Below are 25,250 nucleotides of genomic sequence, written 5' to 3'. Positions count from 1 at the left end.
CTAGTGGGTTCAAGCCCTGTGTCGGGCTCTGTGCTGACAGCTCAGAGCCTGGAGCCTGCTTTGGATTCTGTGTCTCCCTCTCTCTCTGCCCCTCCCCCACTCGTGTGTGTGTGTGTGTGTGTGTGTGTGTGTGCGCGCGCGCGTGCGCATGCGTGCGCTCTCTCTCTCTCTCCTCCCCTCTCCTTCCCTTCCTCCCCCCTCCCTCAAAAATAAATAAACACTAAAAAAAAAATTTTTTTTAAACCTGTTAGCACTTCTGTTTGGTCTCAAACTTTGTAACAAGGTGTCCAACAAACAATACGTGCAAAAACAAGTGTTGCTTCTTGTCATTACAAGTTTTCGTGTTTATAAAACATTCCCACAGCATGCATGTGTGCAATTTTCCCTCTCGTGATACGTACTCCAGAATGTCCATTTTCCTCTGTGTGAAGGCGTTAGCTTTCTTCAGGTTAAAGGAAGATAGTGAGGTGGAGATTATTGGGTGATAAAAAGTATTGGAGTAGAGGGATCATTTGCATATCCCTCTCTTTGCTGGAATGCCCCTGCCCTCCTTCCCCACCTTCCTATCCTTTCCTTATCTATTCTCTTAAGATTTAGCTTCTTTGCCAATCCTCCTGCCCAGTTGTGTTAAAGACCCCCTCCCTTTTCCCATAACACCTTGCTCTCATCTAATGTTCCTTCCACACTGTGTTGTGACTGTATGGTTTCTTGTCTGTCTTCCTAACAAACCTAAAGGCAGGGAATTGGTCTCATTTATCTCTGTTTCCCAGGACCCAGCAGAACTCCTGACTTAAAAGGTGCTCAGGGAAGGGCACCTGGGTGGCTCAGTGGGTTAAGCCTCTGTCTTCAGCTCACATCATTAATCTCAGTTCGTGAGTTCAAGCCTCATGTCAGGCTCTGTGCTGACAGGACTAAGCCTGGAGCCTGCTTTGAGTTCTTTGTCTCCCTCTCTCTCTACCCCTCCCCTGCTTGCTCTCTCTCTCTCAAAAATTAATAAACATTAAAAAAAAAAAAGTGCTCAGGGAGATGGTGTTATATAGGAAACATTGAGTTTGATGCATAATGTTCAGAGAGTAAGGATATACTGTTTATCTAATAAATGTATTCATATTCCCTTCTCTCATCTCTCTCTTTGAATCTTTCCCTCTTCGTCTTCCTCTTCTTTTTCCACTCCGGGAACATTTGAGCGAGAAGAATGAGCTGAGGTGTTTTCTTAGTGTTATTGACAGCCTTTGTGGTATTACCTTGTGCTTATTAGGTCCACGGACTTGTTTGGATCCCTGGGATACCTCCATGGAGTCCCATTTTCACTGCTGCAGTCAGAATGGGATGTCACTGTGATGTAGCTACCCTTTTACATTAGGTACACAGGCCAGTTGGCTACAAACACAGTCCGCTTTTAATGCCTTCACTAAGCCAGTCTAGCAGAGCCACAGCAAATTAGGTGCTGAAATTGAAATTATTGGAACTGAAGGAGCACTTTTAAAGAGGCGACTGGCCCCTGCTTCGTCTTTCTGTACTGTAGGGTACTACACAGAATTAAAGCTGTGCTGAGTCAGTCATGTGGTACTGAACCTCCCTGTGGGCTAAGTTCTGCCTGGTTTCTGGATGCTGAGGCACAGAGACTACGATGTGCTACTGGAAAAAAAAATAACAAAATTACCTGATGATGTTACGTATTCATACATAGTCTACCTGATGAATGGATGACCATTTCTTTTCAAAGGGTGCTCTTGAGCCAGAATAAAAAAAAAAAAAAAACTTACAGGCACAAATTACAAGTGAACTCTGACGTGGTATGTAGCATGGAGAATGTTGAGGTGTGAGGTTCTGAACCATAGTTCAGCCCAAAAGACTGAACATTACTTATTCAGGTGGGAGGGACCTATAAAAGGACAAATTGTTTGAATGTGTGGGCCAAGTTTATTTTCTCATTCTTCTCACCATTTTTTAGAGTTTCTGATAGAGACTTCTAGAAGCCAGGTGACCTGGTCTCCTAAGTTACTGCGGAAATTCATGTTCCTCGGATGCTGCTCAAAAGCAGCAGAAACACTCATGAGTAAACATGATAAATGAGGCTCCTGCAGTGGATTGATGTCTGTGTATGCTGCACTCACCAGGACGGCGCAGTGAATTTCTGTTCGTGTATTGCTGCAGCTGAATCTTGCCTTTTGAGCGTGTCAGTGAGTCTCCGCATTATCGGAGGCCTTCATTATCTAAATTGTTGAGCTTTCACCCATAAAGCGGAGCATCCTATTTGTCATACAAAACCAAAACCAAAAAATGAGTATTGTTTCTGTTAATATACCATTATTTCCGGGAGGAAAATTTGAGAAGGACGGGCTTTTCAACGTAAGCTTTGAAAGATACTAAATTTCGGATGAGATCTTTTCCATTAGGGTTTAATAACTCCCCTTCCCTAGATAGCTTTTCCAGGTAGGATGTGTGGTCATCATCTATGTTTCTTTGGCATCTGTAGTAAAGAAATAGGAGTGTATAGTTAGTAGAGTTAGCCTATCCGTGAGGTATATTTACATTTCTGCTTTGTTACCCTTACAAGAACTTAGGGCCGTCAGGGTACCACCAGTCGTTTTTAGAGGTCTAATACTTAGGGGTGGAGGGAGCGTCTGGAAGGAAGGAAGGGAACCAACCAAGTATTAAGGGGGGAAAAAAAAGTGAACAAATGCCCAGAACTTGAAATTTAATATCCTGGAAATCAGCAAACTTTCAGAAAGCACGCAGCCATTATAATGAAAGATGAAAAGTCGAATTCATTTTACCTTGCCTTTGAGTTAAAATTACTGAACTGATAGAGGTCTTGAGTTGTTTTATGCCACCCCCTTGCCTAATTTGGGCCATGTTTTACATTCGCCCATAGAAGTCTCTCCTCTAATCTCTTCTAGAATTGTCCATGACATCTTTTATAAAAGGTCAACTGTCAGAAAGAAGTGATGTTTACTTTAAAAATAGAGTGTCACAATTTATATCTTTTGGTCTGTCAGAGTCTGAAATACAGCTATGGCCCTCATTAGATGTATTGTTCTCTTACAGATACTTTCAATTTGGGAAGTAATAAGATGCTGTCTCTTTATTAATGGAGATGACAGTCTAGTTATGTTAGAAAAAAATAAGTTTTGATTTATTGTTAATGGTGAAGTTAGAGTGTTCTTAGAAGTTACAGAGAGTTAAATGCTGTCATTCTGTCTCTTCCTGCTAAGAACAAAAGCAAATGATTGTGAAGTATTTCAGTGCGTTGAACCTGAAGTTAGAGCCTGCCTTTCTCAGTATTGTAAGAAGCACTTTGCCGAGTTGCTATGGAGACAGATTTAAATTATTGAGTTGAAAGTTATGATGTTGATCTTGATACAGATCTTCTGTGAGAGATAGGCATTGCAAACTACAAATTGTAAAGCTACTCTTACAACTATTTCGAAGACAAACAGTGACCGTGCACTTGTTGTGTGGTAGATGCTGTGCTAGAGACCTGGGTACCCAGATGGAAAGACAAGGTTCTCTGCCACCAGGAGCTCAGATTCTCCTGGGGAAATAATCAGACACAGGGACCAGATCAGGGCCGCTGGTAGAATGTGGACATGTGCGAGGTGCCGTGGGAGCACTGCAGGAGCTGGGCGATGCTTGAGCGGACTTTCAGGGTGTGCGAGATTTGTCTGACCGACAGGGAGGGTGGGACAGAGGTGGTGTGCCCACAAAGGAAACTGCATGGGTTTGGACTCAGAGATGAAAAGGTATTTTAAAGCAGTTCTTTTAAATCGCTTTACATCTTCTTAGCCATACTGTTAAGAAATATTTGGGGGATGCTAAATATTTGATTTCATGAGCCATTTGAATGTTCTCTGCAGTCAGTCTGCCGACTGCCCCAGTTCACAGTGTAACTGAGGTGTTGGACATCTCCAAACGTCATGAGGATTAAATGAGAGACTGTCTTGTGAAGGGCGTAGCTCAGAGTCTGACATTTAGTAAAGCTTGTAAGGAAACGTGTGTTGCTTTTTTAACGGCATCAATATTATCATTGCTCATTCCAGATTTCTGGTTATTTTGGATGCTTTTGTAACAGTGAGGGTAGTCTGTTTGTAAAACATTTCCCATGCTTGCTGGATTGCAAATCTTGTGTGTAACGCCCTGTTGCATGCCTACTGTGTGCTCAGCATTGGCTAGGACCCAGTGTAGAGAAGTACACGTGGCTCCTGCCCTCAGGCAGCTCCCGCCTTTGCCGAGAATGTAAAGGGACAGATAGGAAGTGAAGGGTACTGTATGGCTGTCATGCAGTTGTTCAGTATGTTATTTAAAGTTGTGTCGTGTTTTCAGGTGGGTCTAGGGCACCAGGGACAGAGATGGCAGACAGAGCCAGCGGGGCCGAAGACGCAGGGAAAAAACGAGCCTGAAAACTTCATGCAGTGGTCTGGCTGTGTGTAGGAGGGAAGCAGTTGCCCGCGGTATGCCTCCGGGCTGCCACCGGGAGTCTCTTCCATTCACATCTAGGTGATTGACATGCCATCGTTTTGTAGGGTCACTAGGAGAGGTCAACCACATATCTTTTTCCTTTCACGTTGAAAGGATTTATTATATCCTTCCCCAATAGTAGTTTTCATCAGATAGGAGGAATAAGCACCAGACATAGAGTAGGAGGTAGGCATGGTTGGGGGCGGGGCTTGGAGGTGAACGTACTAGAAAATAGACTTCATTTCGGTCTCTGACAACTCGCCAACAAAAAGTTCAGTAACAAATACTGAAGGACTGCCCCGTGCCAATTACTGTGCTGGAAACCAGGGATAAACACAGAGACGAGCAGATGACCTTCCTCACCCCGCTGACCTGAGACCCTCATGGGCACATGAAAAGATAGAGTGAACCAGTGAATAAGGTGCATGTGGGGTGGCGGTCACCGGCCAGGAGGGTGCAGAAGGGTCAGGGGCAGTATGGCACAGGGTGCTCCAGGGAGAGGACGCGGTAAGGGTTATTGGGAACTGTGAAGGCGCACCTTCCTTCGTCGTCTTTTCCAGGTGTCTGATGCCAGGTAGGGACAGGGAACCCTGAGCGCTCGTTCCAGACATTGGCTACCACAGCTTCTCCTCCAGGCACCCCTCTCCTTGGCGGAGTTTGGGCCGTAGCAGTGGACTGTGGCGCTGGCCGTGTTGGAGCTTACTGTGAGTCGGGCTGCTGTCCGCCTGGCTTTGGTCTCCTAGACAGGGGCCGTATGCTTCTGCGGGGCCGTGGATTTGTGAACCAGCTGCTAGGTCGGCTGCTGGATGCTGTGGGATCAGGGCAGGTTAAATAACATCCAGGAAATTGTTCTAGAGCTTTCTACATCTGTGTTGCTCTTTCCTGAGTGGCCCAGGGGAATGACGTTCTCTCCCACACTTGAATCTCGAATGCGTGAATAAGACGAAGCACCAGCATGCAGGCAAGAATACGGGGAGAACAAGAGGCTGGATTTCATTATGAGCTTCCGTTCGTTTAACAACCCTTGGTAGGAAACTTCTAAATGCATGGTAGTAACATACTGAATTATGCACGCAGAGAACCCAGAGTGACGAACAGCAGAAGCTGCTTTCTGGCGGTGCACGTGTTAGCTGTTGAAACCCGTGTGTGAGGGATGGCCGTGGAAGCCGACTGCCGGGCCTGTGGCTGTGCTGTGGCACAGAGGCCCGCGAGAGCCGGCCCCGAGGAGGCGCCTTCTCCCTCCCCTCGGATCCCAGGTTCCGGGGGCATTTGAATTCTATTTTTAAACAGAATACTCAATTATCTCTGCTTCACTTAGAGTCTGAAAAGCTGTGTTTAATAATAAATGTGTGTGTGTGTGTGTGTGCGCGTGCGCGCGCGTGTGTGTTTATGTGTTTGAATCAAAACAGTTTCACAACAACGGTCGCATCCCCTGCACTGACAAAGAAAACCTTTCCCCCGTCATCTCTACTAAATGCAATAGCTTGATATTTGGGATTTTTAAAGCTGAAAGTCTTAATGCCTGTCATTCAGTGAAAGAAAATGTGAGCTCCTTATAGTAATCCGAAAATTGTATAATCCACTTTAAGATTTGTACCACATTTCTATTTATTCGTCTCTTTTCTTGTTCTTTGCTTGATTTAAATATCTAAATTACTGGAAGAAATTGTTTGCTCTTTAAGGGATTTGAGGCTTAACTATACAAAGGCTTGATTATAATTTCTTCATTGTTTCTTAGCAATTACTATAAAAATACAATATTATTTTCATACAGGAAGCTGAAAATGCAGGCTGTTCTAAAGGAAGCTGTTGTGTAGTTCCTTCCTTTCCAAACTGAGCCCAATGCTTTTCCTCACCCCAAGTTCAAGGGCTTAGTTTACGTGTGTGAAAATAAACTGAACACTTAGTCACAAAGGAGAATCTTGAGGCTGCTAAGCAAACAGAGGTTCAGTATAAGCTTTTGAGGTGCTCACAGCATGTGGTAAAAAATAATAAATTTCAGAGTGGATAGTATGAGGAAATAAAGGTGGAAGAAAACAAACTGAGGGGTCAAGTTCAGTACTTAAATTGTGTACCTTTTAATCGCATTACTGTCGTTTCTGTGGGGGCTGGTCTTTGAAAACTGTTCTTTGAAAACACAGAATTGTCAGTATTTTCCAAGGAAGGATTTGGCAGATTTTATAATTTTTTCTTCAAAAAAATTTTTTTGTCATTGCAGCTCTTTGAAATAGCAAGAAGAGAAAAAAAAAAATAATGCTAAATTCCTCTGTGATAAAATTATTCCGGATTATCTACTGACTTCATTCAGGTAGTTGTTAATAAGTTCAAGTAGTTCAGGATAGTCCACTCTAAATATCTCTTTCAATATGGATGACTTGCTGAAGTCTGTGTTAGCTTGTTGAAGTCTTTTTTTTGACACTGACAGAGGAAATGAGACAAGTAAGTTGTCCGTATTTATTTAGTGTAAATAATTGTGCTTGTTTTCCATAAGACACTGGAAGCTATACTCATGTTAACCTCTGTCGAGGCTCAAAGTTCACCGGGAGATTACCTAGAAACTTCTGTGTTACTAATCAACATCGTCTGGGAAAAAGAAAACGTAGAAGCCTTGCTAGTAATATTATGGATGACTTTTTGTTATCAGCGGAGGTCTGTGTGCTGACACTGTGAAGAATACCAAGCACCACTGCAGTCTTTGCCAGGAAAGCATACACAAGGTTTAAGATTGCCGACACAGAAGGGGCGAATGGTATCCGAACTTCTGTCACCGAGTAGGAACAGGAGGGGAAGAAGGAAACAATAAGGGTCAATAGTTTGCCCTTTAGTTTCCAAATCACGTTAATGATCCCTGGAGTAGGGTTATGTCGTGTTTACTCTCTCACCTTGGTACTTGGTAGAAACTTCAAAACCGTCCAGAGACGTAACACAGTCTCAGCTGGGCAAGCCATGCAAGGGCAAGGCAGGCTCGTCTTCAGGAACGTCCTGGTAGAGTCAGCCCAGCAGCTGTCCGCCTGATGGTCAGGAGCTGACTCTCCTGGATCAGGTAAGTGCGGAGGCCACAGGCGGCCACAGGCGGCCGCTTCCATCGGGCGAATGGCATCAGCAGTGGTGGGGCCCCCAGGGGTTTCAGTGGGCAAATCGGAAGCGCAGCATTGTTTCCCTATAGGGGAGGCAGCAAGGTGGAGTAGACGGAGGCAGGGGTCAGGGCTCCAGTTCCAGCCCTTGGCAACTTGCTTGGAGGCTTTGGACAAATCATTGCGCTTTTTTAGGCTCTGCTTCCTCATGTGTAAAGTGAGGGGGCTGAATCACATGGTCTCAGAGGCCCTGGCCCCGTCCGGCCTCTGAGTGCAGTGACCTTAACAAGGTCACCAGTGGAGCACCGTTCCTTCCATCCCCAAGCACTCGTACCCCTCTCTCAGGGGACTCAGGCTGCCCTGTGTCCACGGTGTGCTGTCAGTCACCAGGTGCTATCCACTTCTTCCTGGGAAATGCCTTTTGTTTTTTGGTTTTTGTTTTTTTAAGTTTATTTATTTATTGAGAGAGAGAGAGAGAGAGAGAGAGCGAATCCCAAGTCCACTCGTTGTTGTCAGTGCAGAGCCCCATGTAAGGGCTCGAACCCACGGACCTGTGAGATCATGACCGGAGCCAAAACCAAGAGTCAGACGCTTAAGTGACTGAACCACCCAGGCGCCCTAAAGGGAAATGCCTTTTGTCTTTTCTTCCTTCTCACCGCCTCTGCATTTGACCAGACTCTCAGTATACTTGTCAGGATGATTGCCTCACCCTCTTGCCTTCCACCCTCCCTGCCCCCAACCCCCTCATCCTGTTCCTGTTTTCAGTGCAAGTCCCTTCTTTCCCATCCCATCCTGTGCGGAGTCTCATCTCCCTTAAACACTGTTTCCATCAGGACTGTTTCCCTGTTCAGAAATGATCAGCCTGCACTGTGATCCTGTCCCACCCTCCCCATCTACCTTTGTTTTCTGTCACTCTCCAGCACACCCTGCTGTGTAGTGAGACCAGTTTATAGCTGTTTTCGCGCATCTTCCATATTCCGTCCGCTCGTGTCATTTGTTGATTTTGGTTCTTTTATCTGGAATACCTTTTTCTCTTCATAACCTGTGCATGTAACAAATTCAAGAGGCAGGAAGGGTAGGATGACTGAATAAAGCTCTGTAGGTTGGGGCCGAAAGAAGTAGAGAGAGAGGTGGGGTTGGCCGGACAACAAAGGGAAGAGCGTTTGTGAGCCAAGAGGAAAGGACAGTCGATGTTAAACACGCAGGGGGTTTGAGCCCTAGAGAAAGGAAGTTGTGAAGAAGCTCACTCACATCAAGTGACCTTTGCCCTCGATAAAACGGAAGCCACGTTCAGCTGCTCAGGGTGAAGGGGTGTTGCCGGGAACCTAAAGAAAGCAGGGATCCTCACGTGCTGCGGGCTCTGGCGTTGGCATTAAGCAGCGGGGAGTAAAGGGTTTACTGAGGAGCGTTGGGAGTCCACCTGAAATGAACTAACCTGCGGGCGTCGGGGACAGAATCCTCTCTGTTTTCGGACTGTGTCCAGCAGTGCTTGGCCTTAGGGATCTGCATGGGGGAGCGGAGTTAAATACTGGTATCGGTGAAGCGGCCGTCTCCCCTCCACCGCCCCTGCCCGGTTCCAGGCTGGCAGAGAGGAGTGAGGGCAGAGGAGGGCTGGGTAACCCAAGACGGACCGTGCACGGTCATTCGCTGGCCTGCTCTGCTGCTCTCTCCTTTCCTCCATCCTCCCTCCACTGTCGTTCCCTCACTCTCACTGCATGGCCTGGCTCCCGCCCACTGGGAATGTAGAAGCAACCAGAAGGCAGCTTCTGCCAAACGCTGCCACCCAGCAGAACCTGTGCCCTGCGCTCAGCTTTCCCTCCCCCACCCCCCACAGGCCCTGTCTGGGGCGCCCCTTCTGTGCTGGATACCAGCCCCTCTCACCTACTCAAGAGCTGTCCTCTGCTCTTGACGTCTTTGGACTTCCTTCCATGCCATCAGCTGTTCCCTGGGCAGGGGCAGAGTGGGATTTAATATAATTGTCATAGACCATCTGCCAAGCAGGCACAAAGCAGCAGTGCAGTTGAAGGGACTGGCTGTTAAGTGGAAGAGGGAAGTGACCATATCAAGGAATGACGGACAGTAAAAGGGTGGTAGGATCAGTGGCGTGGACGTCCCGGGAGGGTGAATGGATTGTCGGATCCAGGTTATGGACGAAAGTGAGCTGGAAATCTAGGAGGTGGTGGTCAGAGGGTAGGTGCGTGAAAGTGATGACCGAGGAGTATTCTTGGTTTGGCAGGTGGTCATGGGGGTGAGGGGGTGTTGGATAGCAGCCACAGGAGTGGGGGAGGTCTGATGACAGGACATTCGAAGCCAGGGGCCTCCAGGGAGGTGGGGGAGTGATGGTGGATAGCAGGGATGATACCTACCCCCTCTCCAAGTCCGGTAGCTCGAGGGCTGTGGGGCTGAGAAGTACCCTGATGGGGCTTTAGGAGAAGCAAGGTGAGAGCGAGCCAGGGTTTCTCTCTCCACTGCAGCCTGTGCTTCACGCAGCAGCCAGAGGGGTCAGTCTGTAGCAGAAGTCTGACTGTTTCTGTCCCCGTTGTACTCCGGGTACTCATTGTTTTTTAAATTAATTTATTTTGAGAGACAGCAAGCACAGGGGAGTGGCAGAAAGAGAGGGAGAGAGAGAATCCCAAACAGGCACGAACTGTGAGATCATGGCCTGAGCCTAAAAAAAGAGTCAGATTCATGGAGGCGCCTATGCGGTGAAGCATCCGACTTTGGCTGAGGTCACGATCTCCCAGTTTGCGAGTTGGAGCCCCGCGTCGGGCTCTGTGCTGACAGCTCAGAGCCTGGAGCCTGCTTCCGATTCTGTGTCTCCCTGGCTCTCTGCCCCTCCCCTGCTCACACAATGTGTGTGTCTCTCAAAAATAAACATCAAGGGGCGCCTGGGTGGCTCAGTCGGTTAAGCGTCCGACTTCGGCTCAGGTCACGATCTCGTGGTCCGTGAGTTCGAGCCCCGCGTCGGGCTCTGGGCTGATGGCTCAGAGCCTGGAGCCTGCTTCTGATTCTCTGTCTCCCTCTGTCTCTGCCCCTCCCCCGTTCATGCTCTGTCTCTGTCTGTCTCAAAAATAAATAAAAAACATTAAAAAAAATTAAAAAAAATAAACATCAAAAAAAATTAAAAAAAAAAAAAAAGAGACACATAACTAACTGATCCACCCACGCGCCCCCACGAGTATTCTTTGTAGCTTGATCCCTCACCTCCTTCAGGGTTAGGGTTATTCAGGTGTCTTCCTCCCAGGGATTTTCTGGCCACCCTCTCTGAAATGGGGCTTCTCTTGCCAAGTACTAACATCCCCATTCTCTGCCTTTCTGTTTGTCTCTGCAGTGCTTATCACTCTTTGACGGTATACATCTTATTTCCTTATTTGTGTATTTGTGAGTTATTATGTCTTAATTTTTAAGTGCTGTGTTCCCCCCATACCCAGAACAGAACTTGGCAAAAGGCAAGTATTTGGTGAATATTAGTTGAGGGTGGAATTGATGGAGGGAGAGAGGGAGGGAGTGCAGGTGGGCTGAACAAAGAGGTACAAGGGACATCAAGAACGAGGAGACAGTGTCGTCGCAGAGTTCGGGTTCTAGGGTGAGTCTGGCATGGGATTGTTTCGTGGGGGGTTGGAGAGGATGGGAAGGTTCCCGTTGTCGAGGAAGCTGAATTTCTGGGACCCTGGAAAGCGAGAGGGAAGTCCAACTTCTCCAGCCGACGGCAAGGGCTTATGCAGAGAGGAGAGTACACACGAGGCCCAGTCGCTGAGGCCTTCAGGAGGGGCTGCGTGGTCAGTACGGGACTCCAGCAAAGGCTGAGGAGGAGAGGAGTTAACAAAAGACAGAAAGAAAGAAAGAGAGAAAGAAAGAGAGAAAGAAAGAGAGAAAGAAAGAGAGAAAGGAAGGAAGGAAGGAAGGAAGGAAGGAAGGAAGGAAGGAAGGAAGGAAGGAAAGCCTATTCACAGAGAAACTAAGTAACACCTGTGAGGTTGTGAGGCGTTGCCTCCCCATGCAGCAGGCTTCATTTCCCCCAGATTCTCCTGGGTGTACTGAGTTAGCTGAGAGCTCTTTTGGTTTAGAAGGTCTCTTGAATTACAGGATAAAAAGTATTACACAGATAGAACTAAAATGGCTAATGCTAGTTCTTTAAAAAAAAAAATTTTTTTTAACTTTTATTCATTTTTGAGAGACAGTGTGTGAGTGGGGGAGGGGGAGAGAAAGAGGGAGACACAGAATCCGAAGCAGGCTCCAGGCTCCGAGCTGTCAACACAGAGCCCGACGTGGAGCTCGAACTCACAAACCGTGCGGTCATGACCTGAGCTGAAGTTGGATGTTTAACCGACTGAGCCACCCAGGCGCCCAACTAACACTAGTTTTTAAAAGTCTGCTACTCTGGCGTGGGATGACAAGGGCCTCTGAATAAACATGGTGGCAGTGAATGGCTGGTTCCTTGGGGTCGTTGGGGTAGAACACTAGCGTTTGCTTTTCCAGCTGTCGTAGGTTCAAAATACAGAGTATGCTTTACACGGGTATATTTGTGGTTGGAAACTTTAATGTGCCCAAGTCATCTCCATTGACATCCGAATATCTCAGTTATGTTTCTGGTAAATTTATGATTTTCTTATACTCTGCCAGAGACCATAGTGCTTTACAAGGTTGGCAGCATACTGCTGACCTAATTTACCATTCAGACTCGCTCTCAGTGTTCTCAGTGTTTCAGTACACAACTATTTATTTAGTCCACTTGAAGTGCATTTTAGGTGTACTTTATCACATTTGAAGGGTCGTCTTCCCCTCACTCACATAAGCATAAAATAAGTGTTTGAGTATTTTAAAAACACTTCCCACATTTGTTTGGTGTTTTTTTTTTTAAGTGCAAAGTACCTTCAGAACATGAGCAAGCGTCGTCCCATTTCCAGGAGGATGAATAGACGATAGCTCGTGTCCAGCCCGCACTGGAGGCTGTGTTCCAACATGTTTCTGCTGGCTCAGGCCTCCTCTGGCTTCCCCTCCCACCCTTAGTTTTCAACCACTGTTTTCTCCTGTCATCTGGTTTACTTCAGTTCAACTTCTTCCTCTGTTTCTAGTACCTTCAGATCAAAATTTCTAACTATACATTAGGTCTCTGTTTCAGTATCACTTTCTCAAAGAGGTCTCTCTAGAGTCTTCCCTTCCGACTTCGTTGCATATTTTCTCTGCTGCATATTGTCATCATTATGCTTTCCCATCCTAACTTCTTACACCTGGTTGTAATTACATGTGTCATCTCCTTGTGCCCTGGTAAAATTCATAACCTCTGAGGGACCACGTCTGTCTCACGAAGTGTTAGATGCTGAGCACCTAGAATACACAGTGCCTGGGACACAGATACGTGTGGAGGGAAGGAGGGAACGAATGAGAGCGGGACCCAGGCCCGCCCTCCTCGCCACTGCCGCTGTGCCCAGCGACCACCTGGCACAAGTACAAAGGGGCCAGGTCTCCTCTGCTGAGAAAGTATCCGGTCACTGATGTGTTTGTGGCTGTGCTGGCAGTGATTGGGAGGTGACCTCAGGCTCTTGCAACTCCTAACTGGCTTTACTTGGAATTATTCTACTAAGGTGAAGGTCTGGTTCACTGTGACTGAGTGTACCTACTCTGCCTTCTATGTGGCGGTCCTGGGGAGGATGGAGAATGATGAAGTCAACAGATAAATTTTGGTGAAACAATTTTAGTTCTTTCCCCATATCCTGCTGCTGTGTCTGTTAGGATCGCATGCCAAATTTCTAGGTTTTTAAGGGAAAGTTACATAAAATAAATCATGTGGTATGTATATATGTGGTATCTGGAAGTGTCATGCTGTTGATAGTAAGGATAGTGACTTAGAAAAATATTCTGCACAAATAATCATCCAGAAAACTGCTTTGCCCAGTTCACTGGAGTTTGACAACGGTTTACTTAGCACCTTGTGTAAGTCCACGATCCCTTATCGTAAACCCTGGGGCCCAGCTGCATTTTTGGAATACGGACTTCTTTGAATCTTAAAAAGTTAATATGCTACCCAGTGAGGTCTGGGACGTCACCCCATAATCAAGCATTTGTCCTTCTGTCTTGAAATATTCACATTAAATAGGATAAATGTGCTCTTAATAGCCTCAAGTAAGTTCAGGTTCTGGGTTTGCTGCCACATAATTCTGGTTAGGCTGGGCCACAGATGAATTATGTAAAAACTTTAAGGTTTTGGAGTCTGGGGGGCTTGGAATTACTCAGCAGAGAACTGGAGTGGTGCTTAATACCTGAGTGTCTCTTGAATGCCTCCCCTCCGTTCCAAGGGGCAGCGTTAGGCCATGACTGTCGTCTGGATGTCAGGAGCTCCCTCCTACTCAGTTTCTTAGCAGTCGTTTGTCCTAAAACAAGCTTGTTCGTGTCACTCCTCTGTGTAAATTCTTTCGGTGGCTTCTTACTGCCTTAAAGATAACGTCTGTGTTTCTTAAGCCATCACACAAGCCCGTTATGATCGGGCCGGCCGCCTCTCCAGCCCCGGAGCCCCTCCCACTTTCCGCCGTACAGATGTGTTCCTCCGTTCCGTAGTCCCGCTTGCCCGCCGGCTGTGCCTTCTGTCTGGAATGGCCCCTTTACCCTGCCTTCGTCTTCACATCCCTTTCGAACTCATCTGGTTTTCAGGTTTTTAATTAGATGTCACTTCCGAGGGCACCTTTGCACCCCTGATTCTAGATTAGATGCTGCACCTTGTATTTGGACGACATTTTATTCTCTTCTGGCATTGTGGTGTGATTACGTTGCTCATTGTCCAGAGCAAGTTCCTCAACCTCAGCACTCTTGACGTTGTTTCTTTGCTTATCCAATGACCTGGTGTTTACCACTCTCCTACGCCTCTGACATTTGACTTCCTTGGCTTCTGGCTTTTGACCCCTGACATTTGCCCTGCTTTAGCAGTCAACTTCTACACGGTTCTAAACATCTCCCCAGGTTTTCCTGCCTTGGCAATGCTGACATTTGGCTGTGGGAGACTGTCGCTGCAAGAGTCATCATAGAATGCTTAGCCGCATCCCTGGACCCTACATGCTAGATGGCAGTAGCACACCTCCTGTCCTGCTGCATTGTGACAACCAAACATGTCTCCACACATTGTTCCCTGGGTGACACAGTCACCCTTGGTTGTGATCCACTGGTCTAGAAGGAAAACTCTTGGTGGCAGAGGCTATGCTTATGTGGGTCTTAATGCCCCTAGCTTGGCACACATAGATCCCCTTAAAAGTATTGAATTGAATTGATGAATAGGGTAGGGGGGAGGGTACTGTACAAGGAAGGAGGTGGATAAACGATGGACACATGAAGAAAAAGGCTCAGCTCTGTCACGATGTGGAGCATGATGTGTGTGAGTTTCTATACACAGTGGGTTCAGACTCTGTTCCGCCTGTTTCTCTGTTACTCCTTTCACCTCCTGGGCCATCCCCAAGGGACTGCTTTCCTGCCTTAGAGCTACAGGCACAGAATCTCCTGATTGCTCAGAGGCTGCCTTAGAATCAGCCAGAGAGCATTTGTTCAAGCACCAATGAAGTCATGGGCACAGATAAGAATCAGAAGCAATCCTTGCCCTTGAGTTGCGCCAGCCTAGTGAGAACGACACTTGGCTGGTTTCTGTCTCTGTCCGGAACGCCCCTCCATCCTTTCCTTCCTGGCATTTGCGTATGCCTCCTATGCAACCTAGGTTAAACTGGGCCATTCTATTATATGGGCCCAGAGCACCTGTTCTTTTCCTTCATAATGTTCCCACAATTTTAATTGTATAGTTTTTTTCCATGTTTATTTAATGTTCCTGTTCCTTGAGGCTAACCTCTGTGGAGGAAGAGACAGTGTATGTTTCTCCAGCTCCTGGCACAGGAACTGGCACATTGTAGGCATTTAATGCATAATTTATAGACAAGTGAGAATGCATCTAGTAGGCCCTCCAAGAACCCAAAAGAGCAAGAAAATACAGTGTTGGTTTTGGGAGTAAGATAGGAGAAGAAATTGGACTAGAAGTATCTGGGTTGACTTTCTGGGGGAAAAAAAATATATGTATACATATAGAAGGCAAGAAAAAAGAAAAGCTGTCCATAACCACAGGCTTGATGTTAGGAGACAGCCACTTTGTAGATGTCAGCCTCTGCTGCCTTTTCTTTAAAATGCAGGTTCCTTGGGGCGCCTGGGTGGCGCAGTCGGTTAAGCGTCCGACTTCAGCCAGGTCACGATCTCGCGGTCCGTGAGTTCGAGCCCCGCGTCAGGCTCTGGGCTGACGGCTCGGAGCCTGGAGCCTGTTTCCGAGTCTGTGTCTCCCTCTCTCTCTGCCCCTCCCCCGTTCATGCTCTGTCTCTCTCTGTCCCAAAAATAAATAAAAAACGTTGAAAAAAAAATTAAAAAAATAAAATAAAATAAAATAAAATGCAGGTTCCTTGAAGCTTTGAAATATATGAATTTAGAAAAATACGGAAAATAATATAATCTCTGCTTAGCTTAAGTGGAATCTTAACATTTTGCTACCTTCGCTTTACGTTAAAGTGATACAGAATGTCTTGCAAATAGTTGATGCCCCCTCTGTAGCCCTGCCAGATGCTTCCCCCCCCTTCTTCCTTTTGCAGAAGAACCATCATCCTGAAGTGAGAGTGTGTTACTCCCTTACATGGGTTTCGATACATGCGTGTATATTTATAAACAGTGTATTTACTCTGTGCATCTTGAACTTTGTGCAGTGTGGTATCATAGTCTGTGTATATTTCTGCAACTTGTTCATTTAACTGTTGTGTGTGAGATATATCCGTACAGATGTGTGTAGCAATAATTCCTGTCATTCGCTACTGTTAACCATTTTTGCTTCTGGTATTCTAGGATTATGATAGTTTGTTCATTTGCTGTCAGTGGGAGTTTTGGTTATTTCCATGCTTTGCTATTAAACAGTGTTGCTATGAGCATGTGATACTGTCTTCTTGTGCATATTTAACATCTTCTTTCGAGTTTCCTAGAGGTAGAATTGCTGGTTCATAGGACATGTGCATCCTTGACTTCACGAGATGTGGCCAGATCATTCTCCAGAGCAGGTGTACCAAGTACAGCTCCTGATAGCAATGTCTGAGAGTTCCTCGTGTTCCATATCCTTGCCAAGCCTTGGTATTGTCAAATTTCCGGGTGTGTGTTTTTGTTTTTTGTTTTTTTTTGCTAATTTGTAGTACATTTTTTTGTTTTCTAGTGTGAGCATCTTTTCTCTATGTTTATTGGGCTATTTCAGTTTCCTCTTCAGTGAGTTGTTTCTCTTCTGTGTGTTTTCTTATTGGATTGCTTCCCCCGCTTATGTATCTTTAGTTCTTTATATATTCTGGCTGCTTATCTTTTGTTGATATTTTGCATTTCAAGTATGTTCTCCCAGTGGCTTATCTTTTATGATGTGCTTTGTTGTGTGCAAGTTTACATTTTAATCAAGTCACATTTATTAGTCTGTTCATTTATGGTTGGCTTTTTGCATCATGTTTAATAAATCCCACCGTACTCTGAGTACTTTGGGGTCATAAAGAGATCCTACCATATTTTCTTGTAAAAGTTTGTTCTGCTCTTTAGCATGAGTCTAATCCACATGGAATTTATTTGTGTGTGTGGTATGAGATAGGGAATAATTTTCCATGCGAATAAACCAGTGGCACGAACCAGCATCTCTGATTGCATAGTCCCATCTTTTTCTCCACTGGTATGTATTGCCACTTTGTCTTGTATTCGGATTGCTCAGTGTGCAAGAGTTCTTTCTGCTCCACTGTTCTACAATATATTCTTGTGTCATTTTATACCATCTTAATTACTGGGACTTTGTATATTTTTGTATTATGCAAAGCCCCATGGTAGGAACCTTGGACACATGGTTGTGATTGGAACTTAGGGTCCGGCAGGAGAGTAGCAGGTAGCTACCTAGGAAGGAAGGTGGATGTGATACTGTGCAGGGTTTTCAGGAGAACTTTGAGGGCCCAGATTAGATCTGCCCTTGGACCCAGTGGGTAAGTGGATGCTGCTGGGGACAGCAGGAGGGACTGGGACTGTAATCTTTGAGCAGCAGTCGGTGGTTTTTTTGGAGGGGACAGAGGGTCTCAAAATGTTATTTGTGCATTTCCCGTAAACGTATATGTGCCTTATGTTTTTCTGGACTTTAACTTTTCTTTAGGAAAGTGTTATTTTCTTAAAACCCCACCAGATGATCCAAACTTCTATTACATGAAAAAGTCTTTAGAAACTGTTGTTCTGGTGTTACAGCTTTCATTTGAAAACTGGTTCTTAGCATTGCCATTTTCTTTTACAGTTAATGTGGCACTTTTTCTTTGTTAACTTTTGGCTTTATTTTTTCTTCTCTACTTTGTACTGAATTGAATCAGAAAAAAATGAATACTATTTTTAAATGCTATTATTCTTTTGAAGAAAAGCTTCAATTTAAAATGTTGGTCTAAACTGTAAGAGGTTTCTCTCAACTGTGCTTGCTTTACTAAGAATGAGTAACATGACCTTTTTTTTTTTTAGATTTTAGAGAATAAGAGCGATGTCACGACGTTCCAAATCTATGTTGTTGTCTTCCTTATTTTGGTGGCATCTGAACTCTTGTTAAGTATTAACTGACTTAGTAACAATCAACGAACTTCGAGAAATTGGCAGCATCTAGATCATTAAGCCCTTATGAACTCCCTTTTGAACTTCCTTCTGTGCTGTTTGAAAAAGAACTATTAGAGAGATGCAGAATGGGACAGCGGGACCAAAACCCTGTGTGTTTCTTTTTCAGATTGGAAATGTCTTTATTCTCCTTGCGGACTCCAAAAGTATAACACGCTCACTATAAAAAGTTTACACGACACCAAAGGGTACAGAGCAGCACTACCCAGGAGACGTCTGTGTGGTGCCAGAGACGCTCTGTTCCGTGCTGCCAGGGTGGTGGCCATTAACCACATGTGGTTGTTGAGCCCTTGAAATGTGACTAGGATGATTGCAGAACTGAATTTTTAATTTAATTTAAGTCTAAGCAGACATCTGTGGCCCGTGGCTCCTGCATCGGGTGCTCAGAGCAATAACCATTGTGATTAAGTCCCTGTGTGTCTGTTGGTCTCTGTGTCTGCCCTCCCCTTTCTTCTCTTCTGTCTCCTGCCCCGTCTCTCTTCCTCTCACCACCTTCCTCTTTCTTTAGCCTGCCTCGCACAGACTGTCCTTGCCTTCTCTTGCCTGCCAGCCTCCCTGCTCCTCTCTGTACCTGCCCCAGTCTCTTCGCCCGGTCTTCCCATGTGTCGTTTGTGTACGCGATCCTTGCTGTTCACTAGAGCCAAGTTTTCCACTTAAATCTGTGTCATGGACTTTTTCCCCTCTGAGTATACCAAGGTCCGTCTTTTTCCCTCATTTATACCAGCATTTCAGTGAAATGCATGTACCAGTATTTATTTAACCTACTGATGGGCAATGGGTTGTTCTCATTTTTTCTCTATAAATATTTGTTTGTAACCACTGTACTTTCTCCTGTTAGAGTTTTTCCTGTATGTTCTTTGAGTACTTTGCTGTTGTGCATAGGGCTGGGTTGTTCAAAACTGTGAAATTTGTCCTTTGTTTTGTTCTGCGGTACCTGTTGGATTTGCCTTAGCACTTCAAATCAAGACACCCCCCCCCCCCCCCCCGCCCCCAGACCACTTGCCTGCAGCTTCAAAGACCATACTAAGGTTTATAGCCTTTAACGGAGCGATACGCTGGGAAGAAAGCGACTTGGAACGTTACACTGACCTGAGTGTCTGCCCACCGTTGCCTGTCTCAGAGAAGTCGGCTGGGGGCAACTGCCTTTACCTTCCTTGAGCCATCTTGGCAAGGGGGCATGTCACGGCGGCACCAGCCCCCCTTCTGCCCAGCCCGTCCAGAAAGGCCATCACTGCCCACTGCCTCATGGTCAGAGTTCCACTGGGGATAAATCCTTGCGGATCCAGGTCTCTCTGGGATTCACAAGGAAATCTTAATGGTTTAATGGAAAGCTTGGCCCAGCAGACAATGGTCATGTCAGCCAGAGGCTTCTTTTTGGAAAGGAGGCCTCAGAGAGGGGACGGTGGCCTCAGAGAGGGGATGGATGGCTGAGGGTGAGCAGAAGCCCTCCCTGGCTAACAACTCACTTCTGTCCGGTTGGCTTTTTTTTTTTTTTTTTTTTTTTACCATATCCCAGAATTTTCTAAAAATATTCTGTTGCCACAAATAAAAGATAAAAACTCTTAAGTCTTTTAAAAATAACTTGTTTAATGAAATTCCGTGTAATAGTTACTTTTATTTGGCAAATGGGTTTTATGCACTAAATCTGTTTCAGAAGGTTTATAATATGCTGAGGTCATTTCCAAGTGATGATCCAAGTTCTGTGTTCCAAGTCATGATTAAAGATTTTTTTTTAATCTTTATCTGAAAAATATTTTTCTTAAGGACAATGATGTATTTATAGGAAATAATTAAAGTAACGTTGCTTGAAAAAACAAAGGGCTTGTGGAACACAGCAATCTGAGCTGCCTTCCCCTTCAGGTAGTTAGTCATTTCCAGTACAGATATTGTAACCCTAAATAATTACTTTCAAGGACTAAATTCAAAATCCTGAACTTCTCTGCCTACTTTAAGAAAACACTTAAGAGGTAACAATGTTACAAGGAATAAAAAGGTACCCAGAGACCTTTTACTGATAGTACTTGAAAAAAAAACGACAAACAACTTTTGGATTCTTGTAATCCATTGAGATTAGTTTGGGTACCTAGATTTAAGAAGTGATGTAAGAACAATGCCTTTTCTTTAAAAATAAGCTTGTTCTTTTCTTTCAGAAAACTTTAGTTTATACATATAGCCGTGTTCTACTGCCAGATCTCTAGAAACGGAAAGCCTGTTAAGTCCCAGATGTCAGAGAAGACAATACGACATATACATATTGATTTCAACTTCTGTTCCTTTTAGAGCTAGCCCATAAGCCTGTGTTAGGGAGATTTGAAAACGCTATTATCATTTATTCATCAGAATATTTTTGTGTGTCTGCACAGTTGGTAGGAATAAACTTTTTTTGGAAGTTTGAAGTATAATTAGAAAGTTATGACAAGCTAGAAATGAAGCTTAGCATGAGGTTTTTACCAAATTCAGATAAGGATTGTGATACTCTTTATGTTACTTCATGCACTAGGGAAGCAGGAATGTGGTAGACAAAGTCATACCGCCAGTTGCTGGTGTTTATTGACCACGTCCTGTGTGCTCACAGCTCCGCTGTGCACCTGACATCTCTAATGTCTCCACTTCTCCCTTTAATCCTGTACAGTAAGTCTTTGTCACTTCCATTTATACCTCGAGATCCTGTGGCTTTGAAAGTTCTTGCCCACCAGTTAGACAATCCCAGAGCTGGAACTGGAACCCAAGCAGCCCAACAAAGAGAGAAGAAAGCCTTCACTAATGCAGGTCTTATGTGACAAGATCACGTGAAATATGGACTGAATTTGGTGACAGTGAGGTGAATATACCAGCTAGGATACAGCTGTCACTAAAAATGAAGCCAGGGAGCGATTACTGAATGCCTACTGAGTCAGTGCCAAGCATGGCTCCAAGCACGCAACGTATATTGTCTCACATACGTTGAAGGGTAATTTGCACCCTTCAAGGGAGATGATATTTACAGCCATTTTACAAAGAGGCTTAGGGAGGTTAGGTAACTTGCCCTTAGTTGTCCTTCTTGTAACTCGTGCATTTGAAACGGTGTGGAGTAATGGATTAGCATCAGTTTAAGAAAGATTTCTATTACTCTATTGCAAGGCTTGCCTTAGCTCTGTTCAGCTCAGTATTTTCATCATTGACACAAAGAGAGGGTATATGCGTATGTTGGAGGATGTTTCCTTTAAAAGAAGTTTTCTCAACATTGATTTATTTTGGAGAGACAGGGAGAGACAGAGCATGAGCAGCGGAGGGGCAGAGAGAGAGGGAGACGCGGAATCGGAAGCAGGCTCCAGGCCCCGAGCTCTCAGCACAAAACCCGACGTGGGGCTCGAACCCATGAACCATGAAATCATGAGCTGAGCTGAAGCCGAACGCTTAACCCACTGAGCCACGCGGGTGCCCCTGTTACGTTCCTTTTTAAACGTAAGTGATCTGTCCACATGTTCAGGGACGGTAGTAACACGATACTAAATCTGCTCTCCCTCCGCCAGCAGCCACTCCGTCGCACCCCCCGCTCACTCACACAGGGGAGAAGCGCTCTACTGCGTTCTCGTGTCTGCATCTAGAGTTTCATTTTAGCAAAAAGGGATAAATTTATGTTCTTCTTTTTTTCTAGTTTTCTGTCTGACATCTTTCCCTGTCACTGTCACCTGGAGAGCTTTCTCATTCTTTCCTATTATGTGAAAAATATTACAGTATTATTATATTAAAAATAATCTTTTATAATATCATTTTTAAAATTTTATTTTTAATATACCTGTGGTAGTAGTCACTGCTTTGGGCATACGTTTCTAGTTTCTGACCAATATAGAGTCGTGTCACCACAGTCAAGATCTGTAACCATTCTGGGGCGCCGGGATGGCTCGGGTGGCTAAGCGCCGACTTTGGCTGAGGTCATGATCTCTCAGTTCTGGGTTCGAGCCCCACATCGGGCTCCGTGCTGACAGCCCAGAGCCTGGAGCCCACTTGGGATTCTGCGTCTCCTTCTCTCTCTCTGCCCCTCCCCTGCTCACACTCTGTCTCTTTATCTCCAAAATAAAGAAACACGACAACAATTTCAAAAAAGATCTATAACCGTTCTGTAGATTTCCCCAACATTTCCTTGGCTTCCCTTTTATTATCAGCCCCACCCCTGGCAGCCGCTGGTGCTTTTGCTTTTCCACGAAACTGGCTTCCCCGGTAAGTGAAGCCCTCCAGGATGGTTTCCTTTCCCGTCGCAGCGTGCATTGGTGATGCAGCCATACCGTCGCAGGTATCAGTAATCAGCCCTGTTACTGACCACTGGTGTTCCCTTGTATGGATGCACCACGGCTTCCTCTTGCATTCGAATCGAAGGACAGTTGAGTTTCCAGTTTTTGGCAATTAGGAGTAATGCTGCTATAAACATTTACCTACAGATGATATTATTTTTCACAAGTAGCATCACTGAGGTGTCATTTCTGTATCCTAGGTTTCACTTATTTAAAAGTGTAAACTTCAGGGGCGCCTGGGTGGCGCAGTCGGTTAAGCGTCCGACTTCAGCCAGGTCACGATCTCGCGGTCCGTGAGTTCGAGCCCCGCGTCAGGCTCTGGGCTGATGGCTCGGAGCCTGGAGCCTGTTTCCGATTCTGTGTCTCCCTCTCTCTCTGCCCCTCCCCCGTTCATGCTCTGTCTCTCTCTGTCCCAAAAATAAATAAAAAACGTTGAAAAAAAAAAATTAAAAAAAAAAAAAATAAATAAATAAAAAAAAAACAAAAAAGTGTAAACTTCAGTGGTTTTTAGTAAATTTACAGAACCAGGCAGCCATCACTGCATTCTACTTTTACAACATGTTCATCACCCCAAAAAGAAGCCTCACACCCATCCCATGTACATGTAATTCCGATTCCTACCCCAACCTCAGAAAACCATTGTTTTCTTCCTAGATAGATTTGCTTTCTCTGGAAATCTCACATAAATGGAATCATACCATATGTGGTCTTCTTTCAGTGAGCATAATTTTTTTTTGTTTCATCCATGTCGTGTCATATTTCTTTTTTGTTGCTGAATAATATTCCACTAGGATATACCACTTTTTGCTAATTGATTCACTAGTTGATGATCATTTAAATTGTTGACAGTTTGGGGCTATTATGAATAATGCTGCTGTCAACATGTGTTTGTAAGTCTTTGTGCAGATCTAGGTTTTCCTTTACCTTTGAAAAGACATCTGGGAGTGGAATTGCTGGACCATAGGGTAAAATTACATTTAACACTTCAGAAAATACCAAACCGCTTTCCAAAGTAGCCGTATCATTTTACATTCTCACCAGCAGTGTGTCACGTCTCTTCTCAAGCACACATAGTGACAGAATTGTTCCAACTCAACAGTAAAAAAGACAAATGACCCAACTTTTACATGGGCATTTCTCCAAAGAAGATACATACGTAGCCAATAAAAACACATAAAGATGCTCAATATCATTAGTCATTAGGGAAATGCAGATCAAAACAACAGTGAGATCCCACTGCATATCCACTGGGATAACTGTGACAAAAAAAAAAAAAAAAAAAAAAAAAAAAAGAAAAAGAGAAAGAAAGAAAGAAAGAAAGAAAGAGAAAAAGAAAAGATTTAGACAAATTGGAACCATTCTCTTTTGCTGGTGGGAATGGAAAATGATGCATGCAGACTTGTGGACAGCAGGTGGATAGTTAGTTCTTCAAATAGTTAAGCACACAGTTGCTCTGTGGTATTCCCGCTCCTATGTATATGCCCAGGAGAACTGAAAACATGTTCACACAAAACTTGAACATGGTGTTCATAGCAACATTATTCATAACGGCCAAAAGGTGGAAATATTCAAAGTCCATCACTGATGAGAGGATAAACAAAATATGGTAGATCCATGTAGTGGAATATTATTTACCCATCAAAAGGAATGGAATGTGGACACCTGGTACAGCCTGGATGAATCTTGAAAACATTATGTTAAGTGAGAGGAGCTACACGCAAAGTCCACACATTCTGTTTATCTGAAATGTCTAGAACAGGCAAATCCTTAGAGACAGAAAGTAGATGAGTGGTGGCTGGGGGAGGGGAGGCAAGGAAGTGATTGCTGATGGGCATGGGATTTAAATGTGGTGAAAATGCTCTAGAATTAGTGATGGCTGGACACCTTGTGAATATACTAAAAATCACTGAACTGTCCACTTTGGAACAGTGAATTTCATGGCAGGTGAATTATATCGCAATTAACAAAAAAGACTCCTTATCTATAACCATTGTAAAACTAATAAAATTTTCGCAGATGTTTGAAATTGCTGATTGATGATATGTGCCAACGTGTGTTTAAGGCAGAGAAGAATTCACAAGTATTTTGAAGGACTATGGGGGCGCCTGGGTGGCGCAGTCGGTTAAGCGTCCGACTTCAGCCAGGTCACGATCTCGCGGTCCGTGAGTTCGAGCCCCGCGTCAGGCTCTGGGCTGATGGCTCGGAGCCTGGAGCCTGCTTCCGATTCTGTGTCTCCCTCTCTCTCTGCCCCTTCCCCGTTCGTGCTCTGTCTCTCTCTGTCCCAAAAATAAATAAAAAACGTTGAAAAAAAAAAAATGAAGGACTATGATACAAGGAGAATAGATTTCATATTTAATCATGGCATTAGAAACTTATTTATAGTGGTACTACCTGCTAGGGTGCCGTTACAATTCTCTGAATATGAACTTTTATTTGGCATGTACTCTGAATGCTTGTCTCAAAGTATAGTCTGACCATATTTTGCATAAAGTGAGATGGTAATGAAATAATATCTCAGTAGTAATTTGTATTAACAGACTCCAGAAAACATAAAAAGACCCAAGTTTCCAATTTGAGCTGCCTTTTGGTAGCAACGTAAATCTTTAATATTCTTTCTGGTAGAACCTCTCTTTATCCATTCTCTACTTGTCCAGTTGGCTGGTTTACCAACTTTTTCTAGTCCGTTTGTCTTGGGACATAAGAGGTGACAATAAAGTCTGGTGATCCATTTCTGTTCTCACTAGTTAAGTTGTATGCTAACCACAAGTCAGCTGTGTTT

General features: G+C 44.7%; 1 protein-coding gene and 1 long non-coding RNA gene across 10 annotated transcripts in view; one reads left to right on the top strand and one right to left on the bottom strand.

Moving 5' to 3' along the window:
• MRTFB (myocardin related transcription factor B) overlaps positions 1 to 25,250 on the top strand; it is a 199,408-nt gene that overhangs the window by 27,379 nt on the left and 146,779 nt on the right. The gene's annotated exons all lie outside the window — the stretch shown is intronic.
• LOC131500609 (uncharacterized) lies at positions 4,657 to 14,605 on the bottom strand. 2 transcript variants are annotated; one of them, XR_009256385.1, is made up of 5 exons: positions 13,796 to 14,605; positions 9,417 to 9,480; positions 8,971 to 9,038; positions 8,433 to 8,577; positions 4,657 to 5,270 (listed from the first exon to the last, which is right to left on the bottom strand). It is a non-coding gene; the product is annotated as an uncharacterized LOC131500609 (long non-coding RNA). The 2 variants fall into 2 exon arrangements; XR_009256384.1 differs by lacking the exon at positions 4,657 to 5,270 and adding an exon at positions 7,578 to 7,953.

This window comes from Neofelis nebulosa, chromosome 18 (genome assembly GCF_028018385.1).
Source record: "Neofelis nebulosa isolate mNeoNeb1 chromosome 18, mNeoNeb1.pri, whole genome shotgun sequence".
NCBI lineage: Eukaryota > Metazoa > Chordata > Mammalia > Carnivora > Felidae > Neofelis > Neofelis nebulosa.
The sequence above is the reverse complement of the archived record's forward strand: the minus strand, read 5'-3'. Positions and strand labels throughout refer to the sequence as shown.